The sequence below is a fragment of the Rutilus rutilus genome (genome assembly GCF_951802725.1).
Source record: "Rutilus rutilus genome assembly, chromosome: 1".
Classification (NCBI taxonomy): Eukaryota; Metazoa; Chordata; class Actinopteri; order Cypriniformes; family Leuciscidae; genus Rutilus; species Rutilus rutilus.
Window position 1 is genome coordinate 31,369,185 of NC_140209.1, and position 26,424 is coordinate 31,395,608.

The following is a 26,424-nucleotide window of genomic DNA, read 5'->3' on the forward strand; positions in this document are numbered from 1 at the left end:
ATCCATTGTCCTCAAATAAAACTGAAGCCCTTGATCTGATTACATTTCAACAAGGAAAATGTTACACAATCTGTGTGTGAGGACAGACATAGAAGCAGAGAGACTGGTCCCGAACACAGAGCTGACATAATGAGTCTGGCAGCGAGAGAATGAGGGATTGGGCTGAGGGGATTTAGATCTCTCCTGAGACACACCGTCTGATCAGAAACACTCTGACCCGGTCCACACTAAAAACAAGCGGCGCGACACAACAAAACTAGAACACTCTCATTACAATGAAGGCTTGTTTTGTAGATGAGGCCCAGATAAGGTCTGTTTTCTTCACTAGAGAGACAAGGCAAGGCTATGGATGTAGAGAGAGTGATTTTATTTTGGGAAAAAGATCTGTATCTTTTCACATTCACTAAAAGTTTTAAAGTATTTGGGTCGGTGAGATTTTTTTATATTTTTGAAAGAAGTCTCTTCTGCTTTATTTGATAAAAAATACAGTGAAAAATAGTGCAATATTATTACCATGTAAAATAACTGTTTTCTATGTGAATATAGTGTAAATGTAATTTATTCCTGTGATCAAAGCTGAATTTTAAGCATCATTACTCCAGTCTTCAGTGATCCTTCAGAAATCATTGTAATACGATGATTTGATGTTCAAGAAACATTTCTGATTATTATTAATGTTGAAAACAGTTGTGCTGCTTAATAATTTGTGAAAAAACATTGTTTTTCAGGATTCTTTAATAAATAGAAAGTTCAAATGAACAGCATTTATTAAAAATGTTTGGTCACATTATAAATGTCTTCACTGTCACTTTTGTCCTTTCTGATCCCAAACTTTTGAACAATAGAGTATATTTTAAATGGATTTCAAAATCTATGATGGCCTAGAAATGTTAAAATATATTAATGCATTAAATATATAAGTTTTAGTTAGTTACATAGCATATATTTGCAAGTCGAACTCTGTAGCTATTTTCACTGCGTGCTAATTATGTTGTTTTATAAAAGCCTATATTGCAAAAGATCATGTTAATAAATAGGATTGCAGTGCTTGTTAATTTGGGCAATGAAAGAAATATGTGCTGCCAAAGTGAGCCACATGAAATAGGCCAATGCAACCAATGCCAGCAGCCTCATAACTACATGACTGCTATTAATAATCACCTCTTTGAAGTCAGTGTTGTAACCTGTTTTGTGAGGTTAGAAACACCATTGCAGTGTCTGAATAGAGGTGGGGCAGCAGGTAATGTTCCCCGAACAACAGCAGTGGAAACAGTAGCACAAGTCCTATACAGATTCGGCTTCCCCTTTGTCCCTCTTTTTGTGACTGGAGCGCATGGAAGCTTGCATAAACAGGTCAGTTGAAAAGTAGGTCAGCGCTGAAGGGGAGGGAGGAATGAGAGAGAGAGAGTTGGTGATGGACATGAAGTGAAAGTATTGGTAGGAAAACAGAAGAGAGAGAGAGAGAGAGAGAGAGAGAGAGAGAGAGAGAGAGAGAGAGAGAGAGAGAGAGAGAGAGAGAGAGAGAGAGAGAGAGAGAGAGAGAGAGAGAGAGAGAGAGACAAGCGGGCCTGTCCTGTCGAGGAAAGCTCATGGTAAGCTGAGGGAAAACAGTCTTCTCAAGTTACCTGGTTTATTTGGAACTGCCGAGAGAGGTCAACGGACCAGGCCACTGCTGCGTGTGTTTGTGCCATAGCACAACGGAAATACTGTGCACTGGGTTTTGGCTCGCTGTAAGCTTTCCTCCACATGGACAGGTCCGCAGAAACACCATCTGACCGCCCTCTGCACGCTCAGCCTAAAGACAAAATTGACATAAAACTATTTATGTTATTAATGCAAATTGCTTGCTTGTTCACACAGAAAGCTAAGTCTGCTGAGTCTGGCATTCATTCTGAAAATCATAAAAGAAACACCTTTATGCACTGTAGATCTAGACTCAGCTAATCAGCTGCATTTTTATGCAAAAAATATTTTTCAGAGTTGTAAATAAAGATGATTGGAAATTGAATACGTTTTACTAGAAATACTATTTCAACGTCAAAATTTCACTTTTATTTAAATGCGTTATTTGCTGTTTCCCTGGAATTATTTGTGAAATTCACTAGCAATTTCTGAGTGAAAGTTGTTTTCCTACTATAACATGTTTCAGTGTTCCCCAAACTGAGCTAAAATGCTCATAATAGTTTCCTAGAAATAAGTTAGACTTATTGTAGAGTCACTTATTTAATCAATTCCTATAATAATTCATATTTAAATATATTTATAATAAAGTTAGGCTGAAATGTTTGCATGTGGTTAATCGTGGTTCTAAAAGTTATTATTCTAAAGAAACTTCAGTGTGATTTTTGATGCAGGGATTGAAAAATAAAATGCAGGTTAGATGCGCAAATTCATCAGTGCATATTAAAATGATTCCACTTTCTCCATCTCTAGTAAAAAAAAAAAAAAAGTACTGTGTTAGTAATTGTACCATATTATGACACACAAAAATGGGGTTCAGTGGGGTTCTATATAGACCTTATGCTCCAGAAAAGAAGTGCAGCCATCTTTAGAATATTGTTTTTGCTTACAATAGCAATAAAACTTCTGTTTTAGCAGCTCTGTATATTTCTATGGCATTCCTTTCGAAGAGTAATTAACTGGTATAGTGTATGTATTTACTGTAGAGTTAACGAAAGTTATCATGAGCATTGTAATGTTTGAGGCGCATGTCATAACAAATGTGAGTCGACCGGAAAGATTTTAAAACCAGCGGCTCATTCATAAATCCGTAAGATCTTACCTTCATGCTGTGGAAAAACAAACCTGAAGACAGAACATGACAGAACAGAACCCCTTAAGCTTCTATACAGAACCTTTTCTTCTAAGAGTGTGATTGACTGTGAGCGATTGCCATATTGATGTTAGTATCTATATCCACATTTAGAGTGTACTTCAAAGAGTACACCTGTACATATGCAAATGTCCAAAGAAAAATGGTAGTACATAATACTTTTTGTTTTGGGCTGATATGTTTTCAAAAGGCCTTTTTATGCAACTAAGACAAAAACTAAACGCTAAACAAAAGCGTTTGACCTGCTGCAGTGTGTCCTCCACCCACACAGACAAACACAAGCATGTCATCATGAACACCGATCACACACGGCACTCCCTGTTGACTGTTGACCTGACTTTTTTACTCCACAATCTGTGACCCAAAATCATATTTTACAATCCCTATTACAAACAACTGCCCATCATCAATCATTTATGTTTAATCAGTAGTGCAGGATATGCTTCAGATGTGTGTTATGGAGTCACGGACACTAAAGGGTCAAGGTTTGGTTTTGTTTTCATGGCCCAGTATTATTCATTAACAGCCATTTAGAATGTATTCTGACGAAATTTCATTTATTATTATATTCTAGTAGATGTTTTGGCAGTGTCCGATACGTTTTGTATATTAAAAACACAATCATTTTATTGTCAGTTTGCAAACATTATGCACATGGCAATAAAAAATCTGCCTCTGCCTGGAAACTGGGCTATAAATACTAATAACAGTTTTTTTCCTCATTATGCAAGTATCGGTACATTAATAACAATATAACAAAGAAAGAATGCAATGAGGCCTTGAGATTAAGAGAGACGAGTTTAATATGAGAGAGGAAAGGGTTTTGTGCGTTTGGATATAATTCAAAACATAAACATGGACTATATCTCGTCCTGCTCGGTTTCCTTCCTGAAGCCAAAAACATTCCCCCACCTTCTGTTTTTCACCTTCCCGTTTATCCCTCCTATAATGATATGTAATGTGTGGACCATGCACACTTCTGACTTATTTATATTCAGTTAGTTTTCACAGAAACGGTGAGTACAAGGTCTAAAAAGTGTGCAAAATAAATGCAAGGCAATAAATAAATATATGTTTGTAAATTCATTAATGTTATCGATGTTAAAAACATGTAAATTGTAGGATTTTATTTTAAAAGGCAAAGTTCAGAGGAGGAGGACGCTGTTAAAATTTACTAAGGTATTAATTTGCTCAATCGCATCTAACATACAAGTTTGTAAATATATATATATATATATATATATATATATATTTTTTTTTTTAACTACTATGGGTTTCCTTTTCATGACAGTCTTCATTTGCATAATGTAAATGTAAAACAAATGCAGTCTTAAGTTACATAAAATATGCCTAAGCTAATGATAAAAACCCTTGCTGTTCTTCCCATTATGGTTCTAGCTTGGTTAAGTAATACAGTAAGTAAATATACATAAAAAACAAGCAGCTCAGACAGATTGCACAACACAGTCAGTTTTTAGTAATGCAAAGTCTCTCATGATGAATGTGTGTGTGTGTGTGTGTGTGTGAGAGATTGTCTGTGTTTACATATGCACAATGTCTCATATAAGGAAGCAGAGATCAGCTTTTCAATAGTCTAGCTGGCTTTGTGCCCATGTGAGTTCTGCGTTTACTGTAGAAATATCACTCCAGCTGTTTTTGTTTTCATTTTCCTATTTGTATCCTGAAATTAGGTCAGACGGCCCACGTGAGGCAAGGGAACGTGGATGGCGGACGGAGAGCTTAATGACTTGTTTATCCGTGCCTTTATAACTTGACACTGTTGTACAAGTCTGACTCACATTCTCTAGTATTACAGTTTTGATCTGCACATGCGGACTGACCCGTAACCGTCAGAGTTCTGTGTGAATGAGGAAACACATACACACCTTACACAGAACAACAGCTGGTAAAGGAACATTCCTGTCATGATGACTTTTTAAAACATCAACAGGTGCTTCACAGAACAGGATGAGCATTTCAGCAGAAGAGAGACACAGACAGCATTCATTCCTAATTAAATTCCTTCTTAAATATTTGCAAAGCTAAACAAGCACAAACATGTCCTAAATAATATATATATACACATAATTTAGTAGATTTAATAGAAATAAATGTATTTTTAAAATAAAATTACATATATTTTTTTTATTGAAATGTCTTAAAATATTTTCTTGTTCAGTCCATGTGTTCATTTTTGCATATTATTGGGCTTGTGCAATTTATGGTAGGCTAATATTTTTGTGTTTTCATATTTTCATATAAATTGATTTTAAGTTTCAGTTAAGTTTTGAAGTTTTAATTTGATTTTGGGTCTTGGAAGCATAAAGTAATTATCAAATAATCAATAATCCTAATAATTCTTTAGATTTCAAGTATATGTCCACATTGAGAGCCTAATAAAAAAAATAAAAAAAGCTAAAAGCAAGGGAAAAGCAAGAGAAAAAATCTAATTAAGTAAGAAATGCTTTATATAATTACACAAACAATTTTATGATCAATTAGTTATGTTATAGTTTACAATGTTTTAACTATTTAAATCAAAATAAGTTAAGCAATTTTCAACTCGTTTAAGTCAGTTTTATATAATTTAGGTTAAAATGACTTAAACATCCAAGTTCATTGTACTTAATTTAAGGCGGCCACTTTTTAGTGTAATGTGTTTAAATTTCAAAGAATTAAAAAGTAATTAAAATGTATATATATATATATAAGCCAACCCTGCGTTTTTGAACCTTTTGATTCTTGGAGGGGTTACATTTGACACAAACATTGTTTTTCCTTTGTAAAACTCCATAAAAACATTGTAAAGCAGACTCTCTAAAGTGGTTTAGGAAATAGGAATCATAAACTGTGTTTATAGAGTCCGAGAGTAAATGACATTTCACAATATCGCAATGTTATTTGTTTGTACATGAGCGCAATTCACAATTTTATAGTTTCCTTATTTTGCAAACAGCGATGACACTCAACCTTGATTCCAGTGAAAAGCCTTATGGGATTGTTTTTTGACCGGAAAGCACACCTTCCTGTAACGGTCACTTTGAAGGACCCTTCAGAGTGATATGTTGTCCGATTAAAAAGATGTTCCCACTTAAAAAGCCCTGAATAGACTTTCCAAAAGCCGTCTGGATCACGGCCTTTGTATATATAAGCGTTAGTGTGGCGTGTTAAATGTTTTTATTCAACGCTGGCTAGGCAGTTCAGAGGCTACAGCAGAATGTAGGTCAACTCCTCCCATTCTGGCCGTCACCTCCTCTCGCGAACACAGAACCTCAAATGAACCCACTCGTCATGGCAACGAGAGGGCAGCCAGTCATAACGCAGCTCAAAAGAAGGGGCGTGGCTAAACGAGCAGCAGACATGGGCATTCCGATTCGTTCTGTGTTTCATCTCCCTTTCTTTCGTTCCTCTCGTTCTCTGCTCTCTTTCCAGTGAACTGGAATCGTTTTTCTAGGAATCCTAGAGTGCATTTTAAGGCGGAGCACATGTCTCGCTTTTCTGTGAAATACAACAAATTTCTGGCATGGCCAGAGCACTTATCTTGTCGTCTGTCTTGCTCGGCACAGTGTTGACACTTATTTGCCCTTCAACATTTTCTCCTCGTACAGTAAAAAACGATGTATTTTCAGCCAAAATATGATGGCATATGTTGTGAACAGTGGAGCTTAATTGTTTTTTTTTTTTTTTTCTAATTGAGAATATATTTATTTTAAATCTTCAAATGCCAAAGTATTACAAAACCTATCAAGGGGTGAGAAAATCCATTTCCAGCTTTAGATACAGGGACTGTCGTAACTCATGTACTGACATAACTGGCGTACATTTACATTTATTTGAATGTTGATGTTAATTGCCCCGTTTTACATGAATTAACAAATATATATTAAGACATTAAGATAGGAAATAATAATAAAATGAAATAAACCTAAAGAAAATATATTTATACAAATACTAAACATATGTTTAAATCTTTTTTCAGCAATATATTGGTTGTATATTTTAAAAGAAACTCAAATTACCAGTGAAATGTGAGGACATTTGGCCCTCACACGACACAAGTATAGCTAAATGAGCACACACACACCTTGAGTTTCCATGTTTGGGGACTTTCCAACGACTTAATGATTTTTTTATACTGTACAAACTGTATATTCTATCCCCTAACCCTAAACCTACCCATCACAGAAGTTTGTAAAATATTACCACAAAAGCTTTTTTAAATCTTTTAAATTGTAAATCATAATCCACAATTTGTACTGTATTTTTTATTTAAATAGTGCAGTGTTGGTGTGCATAAGATACTACTTTCAAAAAGATTAGAAAAAAAATATATATATATTTTTTGACATATACATATAATATATGAATGTGTATTGATATACATTATATAACATATACATGTAAAATAAGGGAGAGAATAACCGTTTCTTGCAAGAGTGAAGGACAGAAAGGGAATGGATGCAGGGTGCATGACATGGAAGAAGGGATGAGGGATGGGTGGATGTTTTCCGGCGTTCTGCATGGAATGTGAAAGCTGGCGTTTTAGGAGAGGCCCAGCTGGTCATGTCAGACAGACTTCGTTTTATGAGTCTCGAGTCTTCATCGCACACGGCTTACAGCTACAGCTATTATAACTCTCTCTTTTGAACCTCATCGTGATATTTTAAACATGCAGGAAGCATTAATGCCTGTTGAAAAAAATTAGACCACAAAAAGCACACAGCACATATACCACAAGTACTCTGAAATGAAACACTAAAAGGAAAGGTATGTACAGGAAAACCACATTATTATTTTTCCTCTAGCTGAAATGTACAACCAATGGAATCTGGGTTTTATTTTTCATTTTTAAAGCAGATGTATTGCATATGTACAGGTCAGGTTTGACGACCCTTGTAAGAAAACCTATTGGCGAACACTGCAAGTAATTTGGCAAAACGCAGACCTCTGAGTGGTTTGAGGATCCTGAGCTATGCTTATGTTCACCGCAGGCTTGGCGATAGAGCATCTCTCTCACGCTCTTTAAATGTCTCTTTCATCACTGCCTGCATTTTACAGATTTTTCAGAGTCCAACTCATATCCTGTAGAGATTTGAAAAAGAAAAAAAAAAAGGGGGAGGGGGGGGGGTGGATAAGGGCAATGGAGTACATGAAGAAAAGATTTAAGGCTCAAGAGAAACTGTAAGCTCTGTGTGTTTGCAACATTCTCATTCTAGATTGTGCAACTCTTGATGAAAAAACTCTTCATACTCTTCTCAAAGTGTTAGTCAGACATTATGACTCACAACAGGTGTTGTCAGGTGATGAAAGACCCCACATGAGACATAGCCAACAGACTTTACTAGTGGTGGGAAGTATGACCAGCTAAAATCAAAAGCCTAGACTATGGATGGACCCCCTACTCACCTGTCAATCAACCAGTGCACTTTAGAATTATTTTTTTTTAGAAAGAAAAAAATAACTTAAAATGAATTAGTATTAAGTAATACTTTTACTCAGCGAGGATGCATTCAATTAATTAAATGTGACAGTAAAGTTTATAAATGACAATAAATAAAAAAAATAGAATAAATGCTGTTCTTTTCTATTTTTCAATGCCTTTGTGCTCACTCGCAAAATGTTTTGCGTTTCCCCAAGAAACTTTGCGGTCACTCTCAAAATGTTTTAATTTCCCCAAGAAACTTTGCGTTTCCCCAAGAAACTTTGCAGTCACTCTCAAATTTTTTAATTTCCCCAAGAAACTTTGCGTTTCCCCAAGAAACTTTGCGATCACTCACAAAATGTTTTGCGTTTCCCCATGAAACTTTGCGGTCACTCTCAAAATGTTTTAATTTCCCAAAGAAACTTTGCGTTTCCCCAAGAAACTTTGCGTTCACTCACAAAATGATTTGCGTTTCCCCACGAAACTTTGCGTTCACTCACAAAATGTTTTGCGTTTCCCCAAGAAACTTTGCGGTCACTCTCAAAATGTTTTAATTTCCCTAAGAAACTTTGCGTTCACTCACAAAATGTTTTGCGTTTCCCCAAGAAACTTTGCGTTTCCCCAAGAAACTTTGCGTTCACTCACAAAATGATTTGCGTTTCCCCACGAAACTTTGCGTTCACTCACAAAATGTTTTGCGTTTCCCCAAGAAACTTTGCGGTCACTCTCAAAATGTTTTAATTTCCCTAAGAAACTTTGCGTTCACTCTCAAAATGTTTTAATTTCTCCACGAAACTTTGCGTTCACTCACAAAATGTTTTGCGTTTCCCCAAGAAACTTTGCGTTTCCCCAAGAAACTTTGCGTTCACTCACAAAATGTTTTGCGTTTCCCCAAGAAACTTTGCGTTTCCCCAAGAAACTTTGCGTTCACTCACAAAATGTTTTGCGTTTCCCCAAGAAACTTTGCGTTTCCCCAAGAAACTTTGCGTTCACTCACAAAATGTTTTGCGTTTCCCCAAGAAACTTTGCGTTTCCCCAAGAAACTTTGCGTTCACTCACAAAATGATTTGCGTTTCCCCACGAAACTTTGCGTTCACTCACAAAATGTTTTGCGTTTCCCCAAGAAACTTTACAGTCACTCTCAAAATGTTTTAATTTCCCAAAGAAACTTTACAGTCACTCTCAAAATGTTTTAATTTCCCCACGAAACTTTGCGTTCACTCACAAAATGTTTTGCGTTTCCCCACGAAACTTTGCGTTCACTCACAAAATGTTTTAATTTCCCAAAGAAACTTTGCGTTCACTCGCAAAATGTTTTGCGTTTCCCCACGAAACTTTACAGTCACTCTCAAAATGTTTAAATTTCCCCACGAAACTTTACAGTCACTCTCAAAATGTTTACATTTCCCCACGAAACTTTGCAGTCACTCTCAAAATGTTTTAATTTCCCCACGAAACTTTACAGTCACTCTCAAAATGTTTTAATTTCCCCACGAAACTTTGCAGTCACTCTCAAAATGTTTAAATTTCCCCACGAAACTTTACAGTCACTCTCAAAATGTTTAAATTTCCCCACGAAACTTTACAGTCACTCTCAAAATGTTTTAATTTCCCCACGAAACTTTGCAGTCACTCTCAAAATGTTTAAATTTCCCCACGAAACTTTACAGTCACTCTCAAAATGTTTAAATTTCCCCACGAAACTTTACAGTCACTCTCAAAATGTTTAAATTTCCCCACGAAACTTTGCAGTCACTCTCAAAATGTTTTAATTTCACCACGAAACTTTACAGTCACTCTCAAAATGTTTTAATTTCCCCACAAAACTTTACAGTCACTCTCAAAATGTTTTAATTTCCCCACGAAACTTTACAGTCACTCTCAAAATGTTTTAATTTCCCCACGAAACTTTACAGTCACTCTCAAAATGTGTTAATTTCCCCACGAAACTTTGCATTCACTCACAAAATGTTTTGCGTTTCCCCACGAAACTTTGCGTTCACTCACAAAATGTTTTAATTTCCCAAAGAAACTTTGCGTTCACTCACAAAATGTTTTGCGTTTCCCCAAGAAACTTTACAGTCACTCTCAAAATGTTTAAATTTCCCCACGAAACTTTGCGTTCACTCTCAAAATGTTTTAATTTCCCCACGAAACTTTGCGTTCACTCTCAAAATGTTTTGCGTTTCCCCAAGAAACTTTACAGTCACTCTCAAAATGTTTTAATTTCCCAAAGAAACATTGCGTTCACTCACAAAATGTTTTGCGTTTCCCCACGAAACTTTGCGTTCACTCACAAAATGTTTTAATTTCCCAAAGAAACTTTGCGTTCACTCACAAAATGTTTTGCGTTTCCCCACGAAACTTTACAGTCACTCTCAAAATGTTTAAATTTCCCCACGAAACTTTGCGCTCACTCTCAAAATGTTTTAATTTCCCCACGAAACTTTGCAGTCACTCTCAAAATGTTTTAATTTCCCCACGAAACTTTACAGTCACTCTCAAAATGTTTTAATTTCCCCACAAAACTTTACAGTCACTCTCAAAATGTTTTCATTTCCCCACGAAACTTTACAGTCACTCTCAAAATGTTTTAATTTCCCCACGAAACTTTACAGTCACTCTCAAAATGTTTTAATTTCCCCACGAAACTTTACAGTCACTCTCAAAATGTTTTAATTTCCCCACGAAACTTTGCGTTCACTCACAAAATGTTTTAATTTCCCAAAGAAACTTTGCGTTCACTCACAAAATGTTTTGCGTTTCCCCACGAAACTTTACAGTCACTCTCAAAATGTTTAAATTTCCCCACGAAACTTTGCGCTCACTCTCAAAATGTTTTAATTTCCCCACGAAACTTTGCAGTCACTCTCAAAATGTTTTAATTTCCCCACGAAACTTTACAGTCACTCTCAAAATGTTTTAATTTCCCCACAAAACTTTACAGTCACTCTCAAAATGTTTTCATTTCCCCACGAAACTTTACAGTCACTCTCAAAATGTTTTAATTTCCCCACGAAACTTTACAGTCACTCTCAAAATGTTTTAATTTCCCCACGAAACTTTACAGTCACTCTCAAAATGTTTTAATTTCCCCACGAAACTTTGCGTTCACTCACAAAATGTTTTAATTTCCCAAAGAAACTTTGCGTTCACTCACAAAATGTTTTGCGTTTCCCCAAGAAACTTTACAGTCACTCTCAAAATGTTTAAATTTCCCCACGAAACTTTGCGTTCACTCTCAAAATGTTTTAATTTCCCCACGAAACTTTGCGTTCACTCACAAAATGTTTTGCGTTTCCCCAAGAAACTTTACAGTCACTCTCAAAATGTTTTAATTTCCCAAAGAAACTTTGCGTTCACTCACAAAATGTTTTGCGTTTCCCCACGAAACTTTGCGTTCACTCACAAAATGTTTTAATTTCCCAAAGAAACTTTGCGTTCACTCACAAAATGTTTTGCGTTTCCCCACGAAACTTTACAGTCACTCTCAAAATGTTTTAATTTCCCCACGAAACTTTACAGTCACTCTCAAAATGTTTTAATTTCCCCACGAAACTTTACAGTCACTCTCAAAATGTTTTAATTTCCCCACGAAACTTTACAGTCACTCTCAAAATGTTTTAATTTCCCCACGAAACTTTGCGTTCACTCACAAAATGTTTTAATTTCCCAAAGAAACTTTGCGTTCACTCACAAAATGTTTTGCGTTTCCCCAAGAAACTTTACAGTCACTCTCAAAATGTTTAAATTTCCCCACAAAACTTTACAGTCACTCTCAAAATGTTTTAATTTCCCCACGAAACTTTGCGTTCACTCACAAAATGTTTTGCGTTTCCCCAAGAAACTTTACAGTCACTCTCAAAATGTTTTAATTTCCCAAAGAAACTTTGCGTTCACTCACAAAATGTTTTGCGTTTCCCCACGAAACTTTGCGTTCACTCACAAAATGTTTTAATTTCCCAAAGAAACTTTGCGTTCACTCACAAAATGTTTTGCGTTTCCCCACGAAACTTTACAGTCACTCTCAAAATGTTTAAATTTCCCCACGAAACTTTGCAGTCACTCTCAAAATGTTTTAATTTCCCCACGAAACTTTGCAGTCACTCTCAAAATGTTTTAATTTCCCCACGAAACTTTACAGTCACTCTCAAAATGTTTTAATTTCCCCACAAAACTTTACAGTCACTCTCAAAATGTTTTCATTTCCCCACGAAACTTTACAGTCACTCTCAAAATGTTTTAATTTCCCCACGAAACTTTACAGTCACTCTCAAAATGTTTTAATTTCCCCACGAAACTTTACAGTCACTCTCAAAATGTTTTAATTTCCCCACGAAACTTTGCGTTCACTCATAAAATGTTTTGCGTTTCCCCAAGAAACTTTACAGTCACTCTCAAAATGTTTTAATTTCCCCACGAAACTTTGCGTTCACTCACAAAATGTTTTAATTTCCCAAAGAAACTTTGCGTTCACTCACAAAATGTTTTGCGTTTCCCCAAGAAACTTTACAGTCACTCTCAAAATGTTTAAATTTCCCCACGAAACTTTGCGTTCACTCTCAAAATGTTTTAATTTCCCCACGAAACTTTGCGTTCACTCACAAAATGTTTTGCGTTTCCCCAAGAAACTTTACAGTCACTCTCAAAATGTTTTAATTTCCCAAAGAAACTTTGCGTTCACTCACAAAATGTTTTGCGTTTCCCCACGAAACTTTGCGTTCACTCACAAAATGTTTTAATTTCCCAAAGAAACTTTGCGTTCACTCACAAAATGTTTTGCGTTTCCCCACGAAACTTTACAGTCACTCTCAAAATGTTTTCATTTCCCCACGAAACTTTACAGTCACTCTCAAAATGTTTTAATTTCCCCACGAAACTTTACAGTCACTCTCAAAATGTTTTAATTTCCCCACGAAACTTTACAGTCACTCTCAAAATGTTTTAATTTCCCCACGAAACTTTGCGTTCACTCACAAAATGTTTTAATTTCCCAAAGAAACTTTGCGTTCACTCACAAAATGTTTTGCGTTTCCCCAAGAAACTTTACAGTCACTCTCAAAATGTTTAAATTTCCCCACGAAACTTTACAGTCACTCTCAAAATGTTTTAATTTCCCCACGAAACTTTGCGTTCACTCACAAAATGTTTTGCGTTTCCCCAAGAAACTTTACAGTCACTCTCAAAATGTTTTAATTTCCCAAAGAAACTTTGCGTTCACTCACAAAATGTTTTGCGTTTCCCCACGAAACTTTGCGTTCACTCACAAAATGTTTTAATTTCCCAAAGAAACTTTGCGTTCACTCACAAAATGTTTTGCGTTTCCCCACGAAACTTTACAGTCACTCTCAAAATGTTTAAATTTCCCCACGAAACTTTGCAGTCACTCTCAAAATGTTTTAATTTCCCCACGAAACTTTGCAGTCACTCTCAAAATGTTTTAATTTCCCCACGAAACTTTACAGTCACTCTCAAAATGTTTTCATTTCCCCACAAAACTTTACAGTCACTCTCAAAATGTTTTCATTTCCCCACGAAACTTTACAGTCACTCTCAAAATGTTTTAATTTCCCCACGAAACTTTACAGTCACTCTCAAAATGTTTTCATTTCCCCACGAAACTTTACAGTCACTCTCAAAATGTTTTAATTTCCCCACGAAACTTTGCGTTCACTCATAAAATGTTTTGCGTTTCCCCAAGAAACTTTACAGTCACTCTCAAAATGTTTTAATTTCCCAAAGAAACTTTGCGTTCACTCACAAAATGTTTTGCGTTTCCCCAAGAAACTTTGCGTTCACTTACAAAATGTTTTAATTTCCCAAAGAAACTTTGCGGTCACTCTCAAAATGTTTTAATTTCCCAAAGAAACTTTGCAGTCACTCTCAAAATGTTTTGCGTTTCCCCAAGAAACTTTGCGTTCTGATTACCATCACAGGAATAAATTACATTTAAATTATTTTAAATTGTAATAATTTCACACACAAAAACCTTACTGAACTGAAATTTCTGAACGATAGTGTTCTGTTCACCAATGTAGCATTTAAGTAATCAAAATACAATTAAAGATACATATTTTAAAATAAACACTAGTGATGGCCAAGTGAACAGCTGTCTACAATAGAGATCATACATATACATACATTCTACATCAGATTCTCACCTGGCATATATTATTAATCCTACAGCTGTCACTGTGAGTTAATGTATGACATTTCATACAGGTCAAAGGTCAATCACTGCAAAACATTAGCTTAGCATAAAAGGACTCAAACAGGCAGCACCTGCTTATAAAGAGAAAGTGATGAGAGCTCAGGCAGCAGACTAAACAAGTGGTGCTTCCTTTATAGGTGAAAGGGCAAATAACAAGCATTTTTGCAGAGCCACATGAGCCTGAGAGGTTTTTCTTGTTTTCTTGTTCTGGTTCCATTTATCATTTGTGCATTTTCTAAGAACATCTTTCTAATTTATAACCACAACTTCTTAGATCGTACAGTACATTCCCAGAAAAAAAAAAAAACTATCTAGACATGGATCTATTCATAGAACAGCCCAAATCCTTCCATATCTGCATGTACCATCTGTTTGACATCAAGGAAGCTCTAAAAACATACTGTAGAAATTTACTCCATGTTTTTGGGATTCAAAACATGTGCTCTCATATTGCAACATCCAACACCACTTGTTTTATTCAAGATAGCTTGTCTGATGTCAAGTAACAAAAACAAGATTCAATTCAAATTAGTTTATTATTGGCAAGCCAGCACTACATATTTTGCACTACACATCTCAACAATGGTAAGAAATAAACACGTAATATAAAAGTGAAATGTAAAATATCCCGTTTCACTCACTTTTACATTCATAGTGATTACTCAGTCAAAACTTGCTCTGATACTAAAGATATCCATTTCAAATAAATGTTCTTTTAAACTTTCTATTCAATGCATCCTGAAAAAAAGAGCATAAGAAAAATATTTAACAAAAATATTAATTGATTATGATTGGTGAATTTCTGTAGTTTTTCTGTATGTCGCAGCTAAACTGTATAATTTACTTAATTCCTACAGATCTCTCGTGAAATAATTTCAAATCACTATTCTCAATTCACTATTTTAAATACTTTTTGTATTAGTTGAGTAACAAGCATTATCGACTGACTGGATATTATCACTTACATACTGTCGAGGACATAAGCATGTCTTGAACATTGGGGTTTGGGGGGGGGGGGGGGGTAAAGAGATTTAAGGGAGTAAAGAAAAAGAAATAATAACAGCATTAAATGTCTAACTGTAGTTGTGAAATAATCAATGTAAACTATTTGCAAATAATATTTTATTTTAAAATATGCACAGCTTAACTCTTAAACGCATGTCTAATATGTAAAACATTTCTTGTCATCACATTCAGTTATGAATTAGGCTTTATTAATCAAATGATAGCATTTTCAAATTAATGACCCAACTCAACAAAAGTTGATGAAGTTGAGTAATTTGAATCACAGGACATTACTGTCAGTCGTTTACCATTTCTGTCATTAAACAGTTGTCATATTCAATATTTAGCCACTTAAATCTTACCATGCACTCTTTCACAACTAAAACTAAAAGTTTAACATTGGAATTTGCATTCATCTTCTGTGAACAGTAAGGGCCGCCTTCTTTGATTTGATTGGCTATCTCAATCATTTTGACATTGACGAGCGCTGTTATACTGCTGAGGCAGACCAGGACAGTAATGGGAGTAACCAGATAGGCTATAACAGAGGGGCGTTTTCGACTGTAACCCGATTTGCTCACATCACAGTGGTGGTTGTGTTAACGTGTGGGGTCAGTTAAGGGGCTTCATTTTCAATACATGATTTAGGAACACCCTGACCCAACAGTTTGAAAATGCCCACAAATGTAGAAACGCCCACTTTTGTTCAGCAGAGACCTTAAACTCGTCCAGCCTGAAAAGGTATCTTAACATTTTTTGTCATTCTAATAACAAACAGAACGGTTTATAATGGAGCAGAGCAGCAGTTCTAATTATTGGGGTTGTCTCGATTGGTTACGACCCTGCATACGGTAGCCTATGGGTCGACTTCATTATATTGTTGTTTAGTTTCTGCAATTCATATGAATAAATGACTTTCTTCTAAACCTGAATGTGCTTTCATATTTCAGATGACGATATACAGTACGTAGGAAAAAATGTTGTAATGAAATTCAGGGGAATTATTACTCAAATGTTTGAGGAAATATACAATTGCAAAGTACAAGGAAACAAAATTGTGAATCACCAGAGATTGAGCTTTCCAAATGTGCTTTTTGCATTTCATTTATCAATTTAATTCCACAGAATCGTGAATCTTTTAGCACTGCGTCTTTGGCGGCTGGCCAAGGGACAAGGTTTTCTTGCAAGTTGAATAGTTTTCCTCTCACGTGTACCTGTTGACCTGCTTTCATCTCGGGCTGCACCCGGACTTTGATTTGTTAATAATTCAACTCAAAGCCTTATCTCCATTTCACAACAACAACTGTGTTCAGAGCCAAATAAGGGATAAGAGAGAGAGACAGCATAAACAGTTTCTGTAAACCATAAACGCTATCAGGTGAAGTCATGAGGAAATAAGCCAAGTGTAGCATTATGTTTGCGAAGGACACGTGACTACGACAGAGAAGAATGAGGGGAAACACACTAAACATTATCTCATCGTTTACCGTAACAGATCTTAATATATCTGGATCAGGTGAATCACCTCTAGCTCACACATGTAAACACTTCACGTGTTGACACGGCGCTGTTGTGTTACATTAACTATTGTTAACTAAGAACCCAAAAAAAGCAGGCTAATGGATGTTAACCTAATTGTGACCTTGGTTTGTAACAAACTCGGTTAGTAAATAAACATGCCCTAGTTCAAAAAGTCAGACGATGCGGTATAACCGTAGGTTATCAAAAAACAAACAAACAAAAAAACAGCTATAACCTATATTAAAACTTTATCCCATTGTAAACTGGGCAAAGTTATGAAGTATAGAACTTAGCTTTAGAAGTTCTCAATTTTGTCAAAACCTGCAGACTGACAGGTACCTATTTTTTAAATTCATGTGCCTCATAATCTTTAATCAAAATAATTGTCCCTCCCTCTTGCAGCTCATCTCTACTCTTCTCTGATGATGTGTTTACTGGTGTGAGGGCGGGGCAACCTGTCACTCACATGAGGTCAATCAACAGCAAACCACAACCATCCAATCAAGGAAAAGGAAAAGTCACCCACAGTTAAAAAAAATGATAATTAAATACATGATTTAGAAATGACAGAGAATTCGTGTTGAAATGCTGGTGATGTCAGTGTGCTTACTTTGTAAAGGCAGGGGTACCACTGATAACCTTAGATGATCTGAAAAGTTAATGTTTGCCTGAAATGGCAACATTACAAAACTAAACCAAACATCACTTCTCTCCATTAAAGCATATAACTGATTTTGTCTTTGTTCAACGGCATGCAAAGTCAAACAACCTCACAATAAAACCCGGTAACCTTATTTCACACCAGAGAGCAGAAAGGGAGAGGGAAAGACCTTGAGGTTATATTAATGGCTTCCGTCCGGCTCTGCCCAACAGTCAGAGGTGTCGGCTTACACGGCCAGCCCTCGTTTACATGCCGAACCGCTTCCTCGCCCTTAATTCAAACACCTGAGGGAGGGACACGGCTTAAGCCGTCCCCATGTGACAGCGAGTTCACATGCACCGGGGAGAAACGTGTTACTGTAACACCTTGTCGGAGGCCAGAGCGGTTATGTAAAGACCCGACGGCCTCGAACACTGCCAAGGGCACTGCAGGGAGGGGCAGCGGGAATAGAGGAGCTATGTGTGTCAGGATGGGGGTTGGGAAGCGAGAATGTATCAGCTGTTGTTGAGACGGGAGTTTTCACACTGGGCCGTGCATGCAACTATTTCTTTGGGGTTTTGGACTTTTTCAGAAATGTTTCTAATGAGACCTGAAACTTTATATATAGCAATATATAAAAATATTGTGAGTGAGTGAGTGAGTGAGTGAGGTTGAGTGAGGTTGAGTAAGTGAGTGAGTGAGTGAGTGAGAGGTTGAGTGAGTGAGTGAGTGAGTGAGTGTGAGAGTGAGTGAGTGTGAGAGTGAGTGAGTGAGTGAGTGAGTGAGTGAGTGAGTGAGAGAGTGAGTGAGTGTGAGAGTGAGTGAGTGAGTGTGAGAGTGAATGAGAGGTTGAGTGAGTGAGTGAGTGAGTGAGTGAGTGAGTGAGTGAGTGAGTGAGTGAGAGGTTGAGTGAGTGAGTGAGTGAGTGAGTGTGAGAGTGAGTGAGTGTGAGAGTGAGTGAGTGAGTGAGTGTGAGAGTGAGTGAGTGTGAGAGTGAGTGAGTGAGTGTGAGAGTGAATGAGTGAGTGAGTGAGTGTGTGTGAGAGTGAGTGAGTGAGTGAGTGTGAGAGTGAGTGAGTGAGAGGTTGCGTGAGAGGTTGAGTGAGAGAGTGAGTGTAAGTGAGTGGGTGTTTAGGTTAATCTTGGATTACAACAGAGAGAGGGCCTCCTCGTCACACGAGCTTTACACAGAAACACGTCACATTTCCATTATCCATAACATAAAGCCTTCTGAACAGCCTTATGGGTTCAATTAGCACAGTGTTTGTTTTAGGCTTAAAGACTGTGGAATAATACAGCAGTCAGTGTCAAAAATCTGAAGTACTTAAATAAGAACATTCAAAGAGCTTTGAGGAAATAATTTACATGCAATTAAACTAAACGATTTGAAGTCTTGTTGTAGACTTTGTTTAGTTATGCTTACTAGATGCAATGAAAATGAGAAGCAGAATTCAAATTTGGGTTTCCCGCATACGTGCACTACCACACAACATACTATGAATTTTAAAAATAATACTACATTACTTCTACATTACTAATATTTTATCAAAGACTGACCATTGACAGCTTTATTTCTGCCACGGTAACACTTTGTAATCATGGTTCCATTTAAATTTTTTATCTTAATGTAAATTTTTTTACATTTACTAACGCATTATTCAAATCAAAAGTTGTATCTGTTAATGTTATTTAATGGATCTGAGCTGACATGACCAACAATGAACAGCTGTATTTTTATTAACTAACATTATGCAACAAATGCATTGCTCATTGTTAATGTGAATTAATGCATTAACTAATGAGACTTTATTGTAAAGTGTTACCATTTAAATTAATTGCACACAATGAAACTTCCATAAAATGTTTAAGAATTGTGTTGCATTGGCGCACGCACATTATTTAATTAAATTGTACATTTTGGGGGTGTTGGTTACATTGATCTTCACTGAGGATTAAAAGGGAGAAAAAGAGATGGAAATCTGGAAGATACTAAATAAAGGTGATTATTTGTTTTATATCTGTCCAGACCAGCATAAGCAGCAGGAGATGTGACTCATTTGGTGGACGCAAATTACAGAGACTGCATCATCCCACAAGGGAGATTCCATTTATTTTTGTCCTGTATGGAAACAATAGTACATTGGGAACAAAATGTAGCATGTTATTCCCAATCATGTGGTTAGCAGAGGAACAAGATCACTTAGGTTAGACAAATCTTCACAGACAAGACAAGTAACTACACGACATTTTGACCATGACCTACATAGCTAAATAGCGTGCACTATACTCACTTCAACTAAAAATAAAACACTTAACATCTCAAACATGATTCATGTGAAGAAAAAAATCCCAGCCGAAATGGATTTAGAGTATCTTAGTCTTATGCTCTTATTCCATTTCAAATAAATGCTCCGTCTCCTCTGTTATCACTGTTTCCCTATATTAAGCAGCAAAACCTGAGAACCATTAATAAGATTAATAAGAACCAATAATAACTGAGCCCCATTAATAAAATCAGCATATAGAATAAGTTTTGACCATAGTGTAGTGTAAACATGTTTTTTCTAATCCAAATGCACTTACAAATCGAAGGCAAATCAATCAGGAATAACAGTGTTTGGATTTGTTTGAAATTGGATTGTTGATACAAGAAGGTCAAATAAATCCCTGCAGGTAACTCGCGTTCACTGCAGAGAAACTAGTTTATGACGGCTAAAGCATTGATAAAAAAAAGCACAAAGAGTAAAGAGGAAGGTGTGCTGATGGAAAGAGGCAGACAAAGGGCCACCACGTGAAAGGAGAGTGTGTGCCGTCTTCAGGCCATGTGCTGCTAGCAAGCGTGTGTGAGAGAGAGCGGCCAACGTAAGCAAATGACTCATTCTGAAGGAGCCCCTCCACACACGCGCTCATGGTAAATGAAAGCACGGAAAACACATTAAGCCATCATCCAAATGAGAGAATAGCAAGTATAGAAGCGGAAAGAAAACAACAGTGTTTTTCATCCTCTTTTTTTTCAAAGAGGGATACAAATAGCATAAACACACAGCAGCTGAGCTCCAAAGCTATATGATCTGGGCACTGGGCAAACGTTCAGCACGACCCTGAGATGCAACAGCAATGCTGGTGGCTCCTGAATAATAGTTGTGTTCATCATTACAGCTAAAATTCACATAAGAAGTCTGCTTCCCTTATTGTGACGTATATCCGAATGAAACAGCTTCTCAAACAAGAGAAAATGCAGGGCTTGGTTTTGTCCATGAGGAATTGATCGACTGGTTAAAAGCATCTTTTGACTAAATGTCATTATTTATCTGTTTGGTAAATCACATCATACTTCACTGATTTTGCACATGCATCTTGTTGGGGAAAATTTGCCGGTTTCCCCAAACTGAGCTTCTCAAGCTCAGCAGGAGAGCATGGAGATCGTTGCCCGGCCCTTGCTTAATCATTCCACAGATCTAGAGAATTTTAAGTCTGACAAGACATTAAGGAGATTTATCATCCTGTCTTTAAGCCACTGTATAGTTGATTTGGCGGTGTCATCATGTTGAAAGAAGAGCCGTCTAGAGCAGGTTTTAGCTTTTCCTGTAATCTGTATCATCCATCTTCCCCTCTATGCTGACAAGAGCATCAGACCCAGCCGATAAGAAATACTCCCACAACAGGGTGCGAACCCTATGGTATTATATATTTGGTTTTCATCAGAGCTGTTAATATTAGCCAAAATGCTGATCTGATTACAGCAACTTTTGCAACATTGCCAAGTACAATTGATCACAGAGGTCAGTAACTTTGGAGAGCACCACAAAGTGTAAACACTGGCACACAAGAAATAAATATTATATGTGGATATATGTTAGATGTAACGATACCCTCATGTCACGATTCGATACATATCACGATACTGAACTTGCGATACGATATTATTGCGATACTCCAAGACATATGGTAAAAGGTTAACAAAGAATGTACTGTTGATTAAAATGCTAAATTTGATATTATATTGTGGGAGTAAATGAACAGGCTTGGACTTGGTGCTGATAACCCAATGCACAGGACAATGGAGACACCCGAGTCTGAAGCTGTCACTAGATATATTTTAAATAATGTAGGCCACTTTTAACTGGTAACAAAAGACATTTGGCATTATCAGGACTCACAAATATTCCCCCATTGCATTATTATACATTATTGCAATTTAAAGGAGCTGTATGTAATACACCGCTCTATAGTAATTTGAAAGTGATTGCAGTACCAGTTTTGGCCACAATCTTACATACGGCTCCTTTAAACTTGAAACTCCGAAAACTCACACAGAAATTTTATTTTGGTTGAACCATACGCACTAGCCTACATATTGTCACTATCCACGATAAATATTGTTGCATTTTTATATTGCGATATATTGAGACACGATATGTTGTTACACCCCTAGTTTTAATGCGAAACACTATATTTATAGTATATTGAAGTGACAAAACATAAAATCAGAATACTTGGCATTTAAGCTCATTCGGATTCTGATTCTGCAAGCTTTTTCAAGGTAAATGTATGTGTCTTTCCAAAAAAGGACACTTGGAGACTCCAAAAGGACACCAAATGTTTTCTTTACATTAGTGCTGTTTTGGACTGATTGTTTGAATGAATTTGCTTACTGGATCACTGGACTGAAAACTTTCCCCCGAGTTTAGCGGCTTACCTGACCTTACCTAACCTGATCGCAAACAGAGAAGCTAAATCGGGTAAAAACGGTTAGAATACAAACAGAATTTTCTGCCTACCAGGGTTATATGTGTATTATATATATTTATATATAGGTCAACTGCTTTACTCATGACTGTAATGGGACACATTAAGAAAATATTTACATCAATGAGGGTGTATGGATTAGACTTGTTTGAAACAATACGATTTTTTTGTTTGAGCCTTTTGATTGTGAGCTGTGGTACTGTCAGAATAAGCGCATGTGAAGAGTGTGTGGTGTGTGTGTGTGACACAAGGTTGTTCTTGCATGGGGACTTATTGTTCATGAGACTCACCCTGTGATTCAGCCCATTCTCTTGAGCATGTTCTGCTTTGACATATCCTCTTGCATCTGTTTTGAGTCTATGTGTGAGTTCCTGTTACATGGTGTGCGACAAAAGTATGAAATGACAAATGTAGGTGTGTTTATACGTAACAGCATGAGAAAAATGTATGTGTGTGCTTGCACGTACACTCCCTTAAACACATTCATGCATCCAGGTGTTTGTGTCTGCGCGTGCTTCATTATGAAAAGCAATTGCTTTCTCAAAATAGAAAGTGTGTCAGGTAAGAAAAACAAAACATGGATTACAGGAATAGTCGTGTGATAAATTTTATATTAATATTTAACGTTGTGTAAAAGCTGGAGGTCCGATAGTCAATATTATTATTTTATTTTTTAATCACCACCATAAAACACATTTACCTTGTAATATTTGTGTGTTTTATGGTTGCTTTCTTACGGCTCTTTCTGGACAGCTCCAGTAATGAGTTGGTGAAATCAAACGTGGATAATAAAGTCAATCCCTTTCATTCTGAATGCATGCAAATGATATTAGGACAAATATACAGTAGGACAAATAAATGTGAGGTCAAATTGATTTTGAATGGTCACAACGTTGTTTTTAGCTCTTAAGTTACATTTGGTCCACCCAAGATCTTAAATGCATGGTCAGAAGTTTGGGATCAGATTTTTTTTTTGGAAAGAAATTTTAATTTTTATTCAGCAAGGACGCATCATATTGATCAAAAGTTACAGTAAAGACATTTATAATGTTACAAAAAAAATAATATTTCAAATAAATGCTGTTCTTTTGAACTTTAGATTCATCAAAGAATCATGAAAAAAAAAAGGTTTCCACAAAAAAAGCAGCACAACTGTTTTCAACATTGATAATAATTAGAAATGTTTCTTGAGCATCAAATCATCATATTAAAATGACTTCTGAAGGATCATGTGCCACTGAAGACTCTAGTAATGATGCTGAACATTCAGCTTTAATCACAGGAATAAATTACATTTTACAATGGATTCAAATATAAAAAGATTTAAAATTGTAATAACATTTCACAATCTTACGGTTTTACTGTATTTTTGATCAAATAAATGTCTTCAAGTGGTCAAGTTTAACAGCCTATCTACACTGAGAGCGTACAATGTGGCGCATTAAACCTAGAACACCCCCATTGTGATCAAAGAAACACTGTAATGCTCGATTTCATCATTCTAGTTGTGTCATGTCGGTCAGTTTCGGTGTAGACACAGTAAAACTGTCAGGCGGCTGGGTCTGATTAATCTTGGGGTGCTCCGTATCCCTGTCCGCTCCCACGCTGCGACCCACTGAGGGCCTGTTGCACTGACTCAGGACCTGCTCTTGTGAGTGAGAGTGAGTCAGGCGTTTCCACCCAGACACACTGAACATGATCAAATGATTCTCTGTTCTCTATATCTTTGTATTAGACTCTTTGACATTATTTGGTTTGAATACGTTCTCCTCACTTCTGCCATAAAGTTAATAAACTTCACTGACACCAGGTGTTTGGGATGAGACATCATCTCAGTACAAAGTGAGCAGAAAATATGTACATGTCCAACATAGAGCAACCTAGATGACAAAATAGCTTGATTATGATGACATGTTCTCATAAGGCTGTGCTTTTTCTACCATCTAGTGGCCAAAATGCTACATTTCATTTACTTTTCACTTCAGTCTGCCTTAGATATAACAAGAGTAAAGTAACATTTTTTGTTTGTGATCTTTATATATTGTAATTATTCTGTTGTTTGTCACCGTATAACAGGTACACACTTTGCACTGGATCCACCATAAATTAATATTGGTAGGGTTCTTACTCTAAATAAATAATTGATCAGAGTTACATCACTGACAGCATTGACTAAAGACAATCATCTGTCGCCACCTACTGGCGTGATGTAACTGCAGAAAGAGTTGCTGCAAATGTGAGATGACATAAAATACTTTAGTACTAAGCATAGCACGTTATTTTGAGGACAGAAATGCTCCATGACTTTGTCACACCTTTGAAGTGTAGCCTATTGATATTTCTGGGTTTTTTGCATAACTATGGGAACACTGGAGTAAAGGGTTTAGTGTTCAGGGTTAAACAGGGTGAAAACATCCAATATTTGCATCCACCTCACTCACCTCCATGTCGCCTGTCAATCCTGCCTTATTTCCATCCACCTCCACTGCCTTTATTTGACCTGACAGTGTTAAAACAAATACATATCATTTGACCGTTGCTTAAAAACTAGCAGAGTTTAAAAGGCAATATGTGTTTTTAATAGCCTACTTACACGAGTCTTTGGCACTGAAAAGTCTAATGTCCGTCCTGTATCCATCATTCACTTTAACCTAAAATACTCGCTCCTAACTAATTAAACCACGGTTTAAAACCACAGTTTAAAACCACGATATGCTCGCGGTTATTTAACAACTGGCTTTCAATAAACAAACGACCGATAGGCTTTTGCTGCAATTTATTGTAATATCCGTAATATTGTTTCTCTCATCGAGTCGCTTTGAAAATTGCTTCAAAACACATTCAAACAGTCCAGTGAACGTGACGCGAGCTTTTACATAAGTTAATCAGGCCCCTGTTAATCACTAGAGATCACGTGGTAGCCTAATCAATTACGTCTTCCAACGTTTAATTACTCATTGCCTGCCATTGCGTCTTTTAGTTCATTCATTTTGGTAGTTGTACTGTAGGCCTATTGTTTTAAAAGTAATTTAGTTTCTTCTCTAAAACCTTTGTTTAAAAAAAAAAAAAAATGAAATACCGCAGTTCTTGGCACATAGGCCTAAGTAAGCCCTTTCCCATGCTTTGATTAATAGGCTAATTATAAAAGTCTAACAATATAATTATGACAAAAAAACTCAAACACATTGTAATATATTCTCCTTGCAGATAAATACAGTCACAGAATAATTGCACTCACTCACATCCATACACGATAAATCATCAGAGGATGACAAGTCTCCAGATCCAAAACAATCACTGACTAGCCTTAGCCACTCTTGATGACCAGCAGCAGAGCTTAGGTTAGAAGCCTCAAGTGAGTTCAACGTTTTTGGCGACTTTGCTCTCTTTTGACAGCGACATTTCTCAAAGTAATAATATTTAATCTTTCTGAGGAGATCTGCTAGCTTGTTTACACAGAGCGCCGCGAGTCTGACAGGAGGATGGCTGGACCAATCGCGACACGTGTCGTGCCGAAAAGTGATGGTCCGCCGAAAATTGATTGCCGTCCGCGGGAGCGCGCGCGGCGTGTTAAAGCCCTTAAAGCTGTATCGCCCAGTCTCTTTACGACTACAGCTGCTTTTATGTGGATCAAACAGACATAACGCGCACATAAACATCCGCTTATGTCCGTGGTAATAGTGATTGATGCCTAAAAGTGATTGAAGCCTCTAAAGGTTATTTCTGCCCTGAAATTAGTTGATTTCATTCAGAAGAATTATGTTTGACAGATTATAACTCACATAGTACTTTTTACCTCTTGAAATACCTGTAGATGGCCAGTACAACCATTACAATGCAGTATTTTACCTGCCAAAAAGTGATTGTAGCCTCTACTTATTGACTGAAAGGTCATTTCTACCCTGAAATTAGTTGATTATATTCATCAGGGTCATATCTGACAGATTATAACTCACATATTACTTTTTACCTCTTGAAATACCTGTAGATGGCCAGTACTACCATTATAATGCAGTATTTTACCTGCCAAAAAGTGATTGTAG

The 26,424-nt window shown here is 36.6% G+C and overlaps 1 long non-coding RNA gene across 1 annotated transcript; it reads right to left on the minus strand.

The window, feature by feature from the left end:
* Nucleotides 1–1,625: 1,625 nt before the first annotated feature.
* Nucleotides 1,626–25,232, minus strand: LOC311289383. Its single transcript, XR_014627116.1, has 3 exons — nt 24,975–25,232; nt 24,823–24,881; nt 1,626–1,795 (listed from the first exon to the last, which is right to left on the minus strand). It is a non-coding gene; the product is annotated as an uncharacterized lncRNA (long non-coding RNA).
* Nucleotides 25,233–26,424: the final 1,192 nt, after the last annotated feature.